The sequence below is a fragment of the Xenopus laevis genome, chromosome 3L (assembly GCF_017654675.1).
Source record: "Xenopus laevis strain J_2021 chromosome 3L, Xenopus_laevis_v10.1, whole genome shotgun sequence".
In the NCBI taxonomy this organism is placed as follows: Eukaryota; Metazoa; Chordata; class Amphibia; order Anura; family Pipidae; genus Xenopus; species Xenopus laevis.
In genome coordinates, this window is record NC_054375.1 from 104,909,372 (window position 1) to 104,919,358 (window position 9,987).

General features: G+C 39.7%; 1 protein-coding gene across 1 annotated transcript in view; it reads right to left on the reverse strand.

Annotated features, from left to right (window-relative positions):
• The window catches only part of aqp9.L (aquaporin 9 L homeolog), a 31,064-nt gene extending 27,948 nt beyond the window's left edge, over window positions 1–3,116 (reverse strand). The window contains exon 1 of the mRNA XM_018253028.2: window positions 3,046–3,116. The gene's annotated coding sequence lies outside the window, so the exon portion shown is untranslated. The remainder of the gene's footprint in view (window positions 1–3,045) is intronic.
• Between the last annotated feature and the right edge of the window lie 6,871 nt (window positions 3,117–9,987).

The following is a 9,987-nucleotide window of genomic DNA, read 5'->3' on the forward strand; positions in this document are numbered from 1 at the left end:
TCTTCTAATTGTAGCAAGACATCCAGGTATTGTTGATGAGGTCAACTCTTATACATTTTGGTTGGGTTCTGAATGAAGAGAAGAGTCAACCAGTATCCACACAGATGATTATATTCCTGGGGGCTCTCTTCAACAACAGGCTGCGATTGGTTCTTTACCCCTGCAGAAGATTCTCAAGTTACCTCCGAGGTGAAGTGTCTCCAGAATCTCAATTCTTTGCAAGCCAGGGAACTCCCTGAGTTTCTGGGTCTTCTAACTTCTACCATCAGTCTTGTGAAGTGGGCCAGGTGGAGAATGAAGCCTGTTCAGAGGTGATTCCTGGCTCACTGCAATCAGTCAGAAGAAGAGTTGAAGTGCAAGACAAATCCATGGCAGTAGTCTTAGACTGCAAATATTTTATTGGGGAAGTGGACATCACTACATGTTTGGGCTAGGCCCTTTATCAAGCGTGCAGGAACATACAAGGAAAGAACATTTAAGCATTCTATGACCTTTCACTGGAATCAGTATCTCAAGGATCTCTAGTTCAAGTCTCATCTGGTGTGGTAGCAGGACCCAGTGAATTTTTGTAGGGGGTTTTCCCCTGGTGGAGTCTTAATGGATGAAAGTTTTTACCGATGCATCCGGCACAAGCTGGAGAGCCCATACAGAAGGAGTACAGAAGCCCAGGGGGTGTGGAAGAAAGATTTGTTACGCCTTCCATCAAACATTTTGGAGTTGAGAACGATTTGGAAAACATTGATTGCTTTCAGGCCAATCCTGATGGGCCTGTTAGTGAAGATCTGAAGATCAGGTTGGGCAATGCCTCAGCGGTGTCATATATAAGGAAGCAGGGAGGAACAGGCAGCATTCTCTTAATATAACCTATTCTAATCATGGCTTGGACGCAGTCCTATTTAATGGACATCACAGCCATCCACATTCCACGAGTCTTGAACTATCAGGCGGATGTTCTGAGTTGGATAGTTATAGATAAGGGGAATGGGAGCTGAACTCAAAGGTATTTCAGTGGATTGCGGCTCACTGGGGCCTCCCCAGATAGATCTGATGGCCTTGGATTTCATGACCAAGATCAAGACTTTCCATCGACAAGAGCAGTGGATGCTCTATCACAGAGTTGGGAAAATCTTCCACTAATTCCAGAGTCCTGAAGAAGATAGTTTCTTTCTCAGATCGATGCCATAGTAATTCTCCCATATTGGCCACAGAGGCCCACTACTGAGGCGTCTGATGACCCAATCACCTTTGAAATTGCCAGTGGTTCATTTATTTATTAATTCAGAGATCATGCCTGCATGATCCAGTAACCTTCAATATAGTGGCTCGGAGATTGAAAAGTTTGACTGAAGCAACAGGGTTGCTCTTATCGGGTGGTCGAAACACTTATGAAGGCCAGGAAAGTGGGTACTTCTTCCACTTATCATAGGATCTGGGACTGTTTTTCTTCCTGGTCTGAGGCTCGGGTATCCCCTGAAACCTTCTACTTCCAAGATCTTGGCTTTTCTCAAATCTGGTCTTGATTATGGATTGAGTCTCAGTTAGTGATGGGCGAATTTGCGCCGTTTCGCTTCGCCGAAAAATTCGGGAATTTCGCGCGAAATTCGCGAAACGGCGAAAAATTCGCGAAACTGCGCCGGCGTCTCGTTTTTGACGCCGGCGCCCGTTTTTGACGCTGGCGCCCGTTTTTTCCGCGAATTTTCACGGGCGTTTTGCGAATTTATTCGCCTGCCGCGAATCGCGCAAATTCGCCGCGAATTCGCGCCTGGCGAAAAAATTCGCCCATCACTAGTCTCAGTTCTTTGAAGGTTCAAATTTCAGACTTTTCTGCGGTATTAGGCGAGAAATGGGCAGAAGTGTCTTTAACTGATCAGTTTTTTAAAGCAGTTTTGAGAATCAGACCGCTATTGAAAAAAATTGCTCCTCCATTGGATTTTCCTCTGGTCATTAAGGCCCCCTTTGAGCTGGGTCTTGATATTTCCCTTTGCCCATTGTCTCTGAAGACTAGACGAGTTGGAGAGCTGCAAGCTTTGTCTGTGGATCAGACCTATACAGTTTTCCATGAGGAGAAGGTGGTCTTGAAACTGGTCCTGTCTTTTTTTTACCAAGGGTGGTGTCTAATTTTCATCTTAATATACCTATTGTTCTTCCATCTATGCTTTCAGTTAGAGAAGAGAGTCCTTTAGATGTCAAAAGGTGTCTCCAAGCTTCATTCAAAGAACAGAGGAAGTTAGGAAATCTAGGATACTATTCATTATTCCAGCAGGTGCAAGAAAAGGGGAACCTGCATCTAAGAGAACCTTGAGATGCTGGATTACTAAAGCTATTTCCAAGGCGTATACAGAGCAGGACAGACCATCACCTTCAAGGTACATTCTACCAGGAGTGTTCCAGCTTTTTGAGCAGCGGAAGCAGAAGTCTCTTCAGAGACAATCTGCAGGGCAGCTACCTGGGCATCATCTCATAATTTTGTAAGCATTATAAATTTAATTTATTTTTCAGAGATTCTATTGGACAGACTGTCCTTGCAGCTGTTGTTAATTAAAGCATATTTAGCATGTTATTTTCCCTCCCTTTGTGTTTTGTTGCTGTGGTATTACCCAAAGGTTATTATTATGCTGCCAGGGATGACCATGAAAAAGGAAAATTGTTCCATACTTACCGTAATTTTCTCTTCCTGGTCATCCCTATGGCAGCATACCCACCCTAGCTTGTTTGTGCTTAGTACTAAGATGAGGGGAGTTGGAGGAGGAGGTACTTATAGCTATGGGAGTCGTGTTGTTTTCTTCTGCTTATCCAACAGGGAGAGAGCATACTCAAAGGTTATTATTATGCTGCCATAGGGATGACCAGGAAAATAAAATTACGGTAAGTATGAAATAATTTTCCTTTTTTCCAGCATACAGTACTTGCTTCACATAGGGAATAACAGAAACAGTCCAGCTTCCACGCCCTCACTGGTGTACATATTACTCACGCTTTTAGCCCCTTGGAGCGCTCTCCAACACTTTGACACAGGGGAAATCACTCTCTTGTTCAGATACTCACCAGCACTCCTTCTTCCCTCCACTCAAGGAGGTTCACATGTGGCCCCTCACCCTCCTCTACTCAAGGTCTCCAGAGAGAAGCTAGCTCTGAGGTGTTGCTCCACACCTTCTTTTAACTATACTTAATTAGCTCATTACTCAGCTACCTACCTAGCTTAGGCAGCTGCAAACCCTTGTATGGAACAAGGAATCGAAGCCCATCCTGCTCTCTGCCATCCAATCCAGGGACTGTTAATCCAGTTTTTACTAAGCCAGAACAGATTTGCTCTTTCTTCCATTAAGCCGCAGTGGAGCGCAGGAGTAGACACACTCAATTATTGTGAAGGGGGCTGTACTCACACAGACCCATGTATGTGCCAAATACAGGTGAAATGCAACATGCTGCATCCCACCTGTGTTTGGCACTCACTTGTGTGTGTGAGTAAAGCCCCCTTCACAATAATTGAGTGTGTCCGCAGAACGGAAGAAAGCACAATGCAGGGGAGTGCAGGAAAAACCTCCCGTGTGTAAGAGCCCTTAAGCAGCATTAGTTGCTGCAGCAACACACTTTTCCCTGGAGTTTTGATTTCACCAGCTTTAACCACACAATATTGTGCCCTTTAGACACCCATATCTTAATATATATATATATATATATATATATATATATATATATATATATATATATATATATATATATATATATATATATATATACATTAGTAATAACACAATCCATATAATAAGTCAGCAACTCTGACATCATGCTTCGAGCAGGATGCCAAAAAACACGTTGCATATGTATTGAGCACAGAAAGAAACAGCAAGCACGGTAAGGTACAAACAGCCACCAAAAAGATTCTGATTGGGGAATCCTGTAAGACTGTTCAATGAAGGGCACAGCACATGTCCCCAGATGGGTAGAGGCAGATGAAACTGTACAGCACAGAAAATGTACATGGAAATGAAATGTGCTCATCAGAGCACTTATGACTCAAAAAGAGCACTTTATTACGTGATATAGATCCATTTGATAGACACTGTAACTGGACTGGGCTAGAGGGACATCAGGAAAAACCCCTCATGGGCCCTGCAGCCCCCACTGACCCAGATTCGCCCCCCCTTCTGCTGAGAACTGCAGGCGCTCCTCTATGCCCCCCAATCTGGAAGTGTATGGAGTATGAGGCAGGGGAAAGGGGCTTGGCATTTAGAGGAGGTGAAGCTCACAACTGGGGTGAGGTGGCAGCCCCGGTGGACCCTGGACACCCCAGTCCAACACTGACTGTATATTATGGAATGTTTTACAAAGAAGGCTTTGATAAATAAGAATCTGTTGAATGGCCAGTTTACCGTGCAAACTTACAGGAATGAATGAACACAAACTGTGACAAAAACAATGGATTATTTGTGTTTCAGTCATTTGTACTGCAAAACAGCTTGTGATAACTTCATCTGGAATAGATCTCAGTACATATATAGCACATAAAGCTGTTTAGCATTTTTGCTTGTATATGTACTTTACAAGCTACTTATAAAAAATTCAGTTAAACTCCCAGCAGAACAAAGATAAAAATAGCATATAAGGAATAAACAGATTGAAATATGTTAAAGCACACATACAGAATAAAAATAGCACATTGACAGCAAATTTGGACTATTCCCTAGCCAAAGTACACAATAAATCTGCCCCTAAGTGTATTTCTTCATTTGAACGTTGATGAAATTGGTTAAGTTGGTTGGCACTTGAAATTGGTTTAGTTGGTTGGTTGGTTTAGTGGATCACTGCACCTCTCAGGGTGGCTCCAACATACAGTATACAGCTTTGTATCACTGTATAATAACTCTGTTTTGTCTCTGCATAAATATATTTTGCAATTCTGAGACAATAACAGTGACAACATTTCTACATTATGGTTGTATTTAGGATTTCAGAGACATTGTGCAAGTGAAGAGTGACTCGGTACTGAAGTGGAAAAAGGAAAACAGATTTAAACTGTTCTCAGTCAAGTGAAACAAGTTTCACTGTAAGTTAAACTGCATAGAATCTAATACACAGCCTATGAAGTATATTTACACTGAAATACAAATATGGATGGAAAACATTTGACTTAACCCCTTGCATGCTGGGGCCCTTGATCTTGCTAAGCCATGTGTTGTCAGACAAAAGGACTCATTTTTGAATGCAAGTGCAGTGTGCAATTTTGTCAGGAAATTGCCATGTTTCTAATTGGACCCAATTGGGCACCGCATTTGATAGGACTGGCCCTGCCTTTAATGAATGGTCTCTTTCCTTCTACATGTGACTGTACACACACTAATGAAGAGCAAACCGACATGCCTGGCTGACAGTCTGCCAGTCAGTAAACAGATATAGAATCAACATAATTTAAATGTTGTTGATACACCAATAGGGTGCCATAAATCTTTCCCAACTTGCCATAGCTGGGTACATATATATGATGTATGCATCATCGTGTTCTCCTTTATTGCATTGCATTATTACATTTATCATTGCATTTTCCTTCTGCTCTCGCACAGATGCTCCTGAATGATAATTCATATCCAAGTAAGCCAATTATGTGGTATGGAGTAGCCATGTAGCCACAACTGCTTAGACCGTTTATGGCATATAGACCAGTTTGGAAGCAGGTATCATGTTTCTATGCTATCTGCTGCTTATGTGGGGTAATTATTGGAATCATATGTAACACAAAGAAGGCATGTATATGTTTACGTACATAGTACTACTTTCGTTCATAGCACTAAATGAGTTAAGTGTTGAAGAGACAAGAGGATGGAGGTCCCTCCACTGTAGAGCTTACAATTTAAATCTAACTTGCAGACACAAATAGGAGGATGTGCTTAAAACGTGCTTAAAATCCTTACAGCAGTTGTTGCCTGGTGATTTCTCTATACCTGATAACGCTGGCACATAGGAAGCTGAATTTAGCCAGTTGGGTATATTTTTTGCCAAACTGACAAACACCTGCCTGTAGCTGGGTTAATCTGTACAGAATTAAGCAAATAAGAAATATTGGAAAATTCATTCGTTTAGTGACACAATCATACTTGTCTTACAACACTAAGTACCCTTTGGTTCTACATTACAAATACAAATTCTACATACACGTTATACATACATGCATGCATTATACATCACACCATTGTGATTTATATGTACAGTTGGCATGTCAGAAGGGATGCAGCTCTATGAATGTGCATAAACTTTTGTACAAACCTCCATAAATGTTACACATGCTCTTTAATGCATGAGCAACTTCAGTTTTATTGTTAATAATACCACTTTAAATTTTATGCTGTTGTGTGTAAGGTATTTTACTGCTCTGGAGATTTATTCCGAGAACCATTAGACTGCCATCTTGTGGTCAGAATGAAATCATTTTATACTTTTAAATCATTTTTGCATATGGGAGGAATAATGAAGGACAGCATCCTGAAATGAAATGTAATTTGTCTATCTATCTATACCAGTCAGAGGCAAAAAAGAGACTTAGCAAAATAATGATTCCTTTTATTCATGTTTTGTATTAGCAGGGTGAAAGCTAAACACTTTGCTGGTACAGTTTTATTAAAAAAACTACAAATTTGAGATGGTAAAAACAGGTCTCAGTATCATAAAGCAAAGCTTGTGCATTAATTTGAATGTTTGTAATGGCATGGCCATAATGAAAGGGTGGTTATAATTTTATTCCTGTGGTGTAACTTTGAAAATGTGCCTGATCGTCCTTCAAACTACCTTCTGAATAGGAGCAATAACCTTCACCCTCCCTTACCTCACCCTGTAAAGTTGGGTGGTGATATAAATCTCAAACTTAGTAAGGACACTATCACCTGAAGGGGGGGTGGATGTGGGATGGGACGTGCTCACTAGAACTGAAAATCATAATGTCCAGTGTCGGACTGGCCCATCGGGACACCTGGGCCCATCTAGAGTTTTCCTGGTGTCCCGGTGGGCCAGTCTGACACTGGACATTATGATTTTCAGTTCTAGTATGTACCTCAGTGGGCCCTTCTACCCACCCAAATATTTGCCTTGTATGCATATAAAACATCACTTCCCAAATTTCTATATAAGAATAAAGAGAAGAAATGGAGGTAGAGACTGATGATAATATTTGAGGAAACTTGATTAAAAGAATAACAAAAGTAAATGACAAAAAAAAGGAAAAATATTTTGGAGAGTGGGCCTGTGGCCAAAGGTTTTCACTGGTAATGTCTTAGGCAACACCTCACACTCCCACCTTGCACTGCTGCAGGGTTGCCAGGTTTATATTTCAAAACCAGCCAAAGACTATAAAAAAACTAGCCAAAAAGTAGCCAAAAGCCATTTTAAAAGTAGCCCAAACTAGCCCAATTCGATCACTGCTAATACTATTTCCCTTACCTTATACAGGTAACACATTCACAGATACTTGCAGTTGAAACCACAGCAGGGCTTCCGGGAGTAGTAATGTTAGTGGACTTTCTCAGTCAGTCAGATTCCTCCAGCAGCAACAAAGAATCTAGCACTGCTAAATGAGAGTTGGGACAGTGGGGCTATCACTGGAACTCTGGAATTACTGAGCCTGCAATTGGGGCAACCTCTCCTCCTTGACTAATTTAGCATCCCTTCAACCTCTCACTCTAATGAAAGTCATCCCCCCTCTCTCCCCTCCCAGCTGCCCCTCGAGCTGAGCATTTGTTTTACCCGACCTGCAACATCATTACTATGGGATCATGTACTTTCTGGGCCATGGACAATGTCATTCTATGTAGGTTGTCTGTTGTGGTGCACTTGCCATTTTCTTAGGGGCACTGCCTCTGAGATCTTTAAAGCTATTTCTAGGGACAATAAGCCATTTTAAAATATAAGATAAGCTGAGGAAATGTATTTAATATGTGTGTACAGTCACAGACCAATAACAGCAGTGTGTTTGTGGTCCCAGTGCAGTAATAACTACTCATGACATATGCTAGAAGCAGCAGGTTCTACCAGCACCGTCCTGTTTATGTTGTATTAATAATGAAAATGTATTTGCAATCTTGTGCATTTATTATTTTGCATGCCAAATGTATGCAAAAGTAAAAAGGCTGTTTACATTTAAATTAACTTTTAGTATGATGAGAGAGTTATATTCTAAGACATTATGCTATTGTTTTCATTTTTAATAATTGTGGTTTGTGAGTTGTTTAGCTTTTTATTCAGCTGCTTTGCAGTTTTCAATTTGGACATTCGGGTTGCTAGGATCCAAATTACCCTAGCAACCATGCATTGATTTGAATAAGAGACTGGAGTATGAATATGAGAGGCCTGAATAGAAAGATGAGTAATAAAAAGTAGTAATAACAATACATTTGTAGCCTTACATAGTATTTATTTTTTTAGATGGGGGTCAGTAACCACCATTTGAAAGTTGTAAAGAGTCAGAAGAAGAAGGCAAATAATGCAAGAGCTATCAAAATGAAAAAATGAAGGCCAAATGAGAAGTTGCTTAGCGATGCCCCTTTAAATGGATTTACTAACCCAATTTGAAAATTCTTGATAGTTCACTTATAGAATTATTTCGTAAAAATATATGGCTGATTGCATAGAATATTAATTGGTTATTCTATCAATGTAAACACTGATAGATGAGTTTAAAAAAATATTGCTTTCTGTTTTTTTTGGGCATGTGTATTACTTTGACACTACATTACCATCATCAAGATCATACTCATCATTGTCCCCTAATGGAGCATAGCACAAAATGTCACAATTGAACTTCCATGGTTATTAAATATGCACCTGATTCACAAATAATGGGGTTTTCACAATGTTACACAAACATGAATAGAGAAATGTCCCTTTTAATCAACTGCACTCAACATATATTTTGTGTATAATTTTAAAAAATGGTGTGCACATCGGAGAAGTCTATGCTAATAGTGATTTGTGTGTATTTATCAAAGTAATCCAAATTTTTAAAAATGATTTCCCTTTTCTCTGTAATAATAAAAGAGTACCTTGATCCACTCTAAGATGTAATTTATCCTTATTGGAAGCAAAATCAAAAGCAAAATCCCTTATCCTGAAAGCTGTACTTGAATGCCAGGGCCTATTTTGAATCACAGTCCAGGCCTGGTGCTCACACGTAAGTGTTCAGCTTAGATGGAACTTTACTATAAGTTCACATCCTGAGAAGTTTTTCTGAGCAGTTGTACAGACACTAGTTAGAACAATTACAAGTTTGAAAAATCCATTGAAAACCAAAATAAAATAAAAATCCATACTAAAGCTGCATGCAAGAGTAGAATGGCATAATTCGATTTATAAGTACTCTGGGACCCATATAATTCTACTGGGACCATTTCATCTCATACTTCCAAAAAAAAATAGGAATACAACAGAGGATTGATTGCCAAAAAGTAATTCCCAGAGGAGAAACGGTGAAAACAATAGCACCAAACTCTGTTGTTTGATAAATATTTACTATGGCCCTCGAGGTGCAAAGAGGGCTTCAAACTAATGGAATACAAAACATTACTAAAATGGCATTGCTGAAAACACAGCATCTGATGCTTTATATTATTCATTATCTATAATTCATGATTTATTTGGAAGTTGTCAGCTACGCAGGCCATAATTCAGTGTACATAACACTCTGAATTTAATACTACATTACATGAATTTCCATAAGTGTTATTACAAAGTGTGCTTTTCTCAAACTAGCCTCATCTATTTTGACCCAGGATGGGCCATTAGAATTGACAGCCCAGGTAACAAATCAACTCTGTTCATAACATTTGACATAATCATTTGAGAATGTGTAGGCATTGGTAGCACATCGCCTTATGAAACCCACATAGTAATAGTATTAAGCTTTAATTAAAATATATGTAATAAATATACATTCTAGTATTGGTATTGACTATATTAACAATTTTGGATAAAATCCAGCATTAAAAGAATATGAACAGCTAAGAG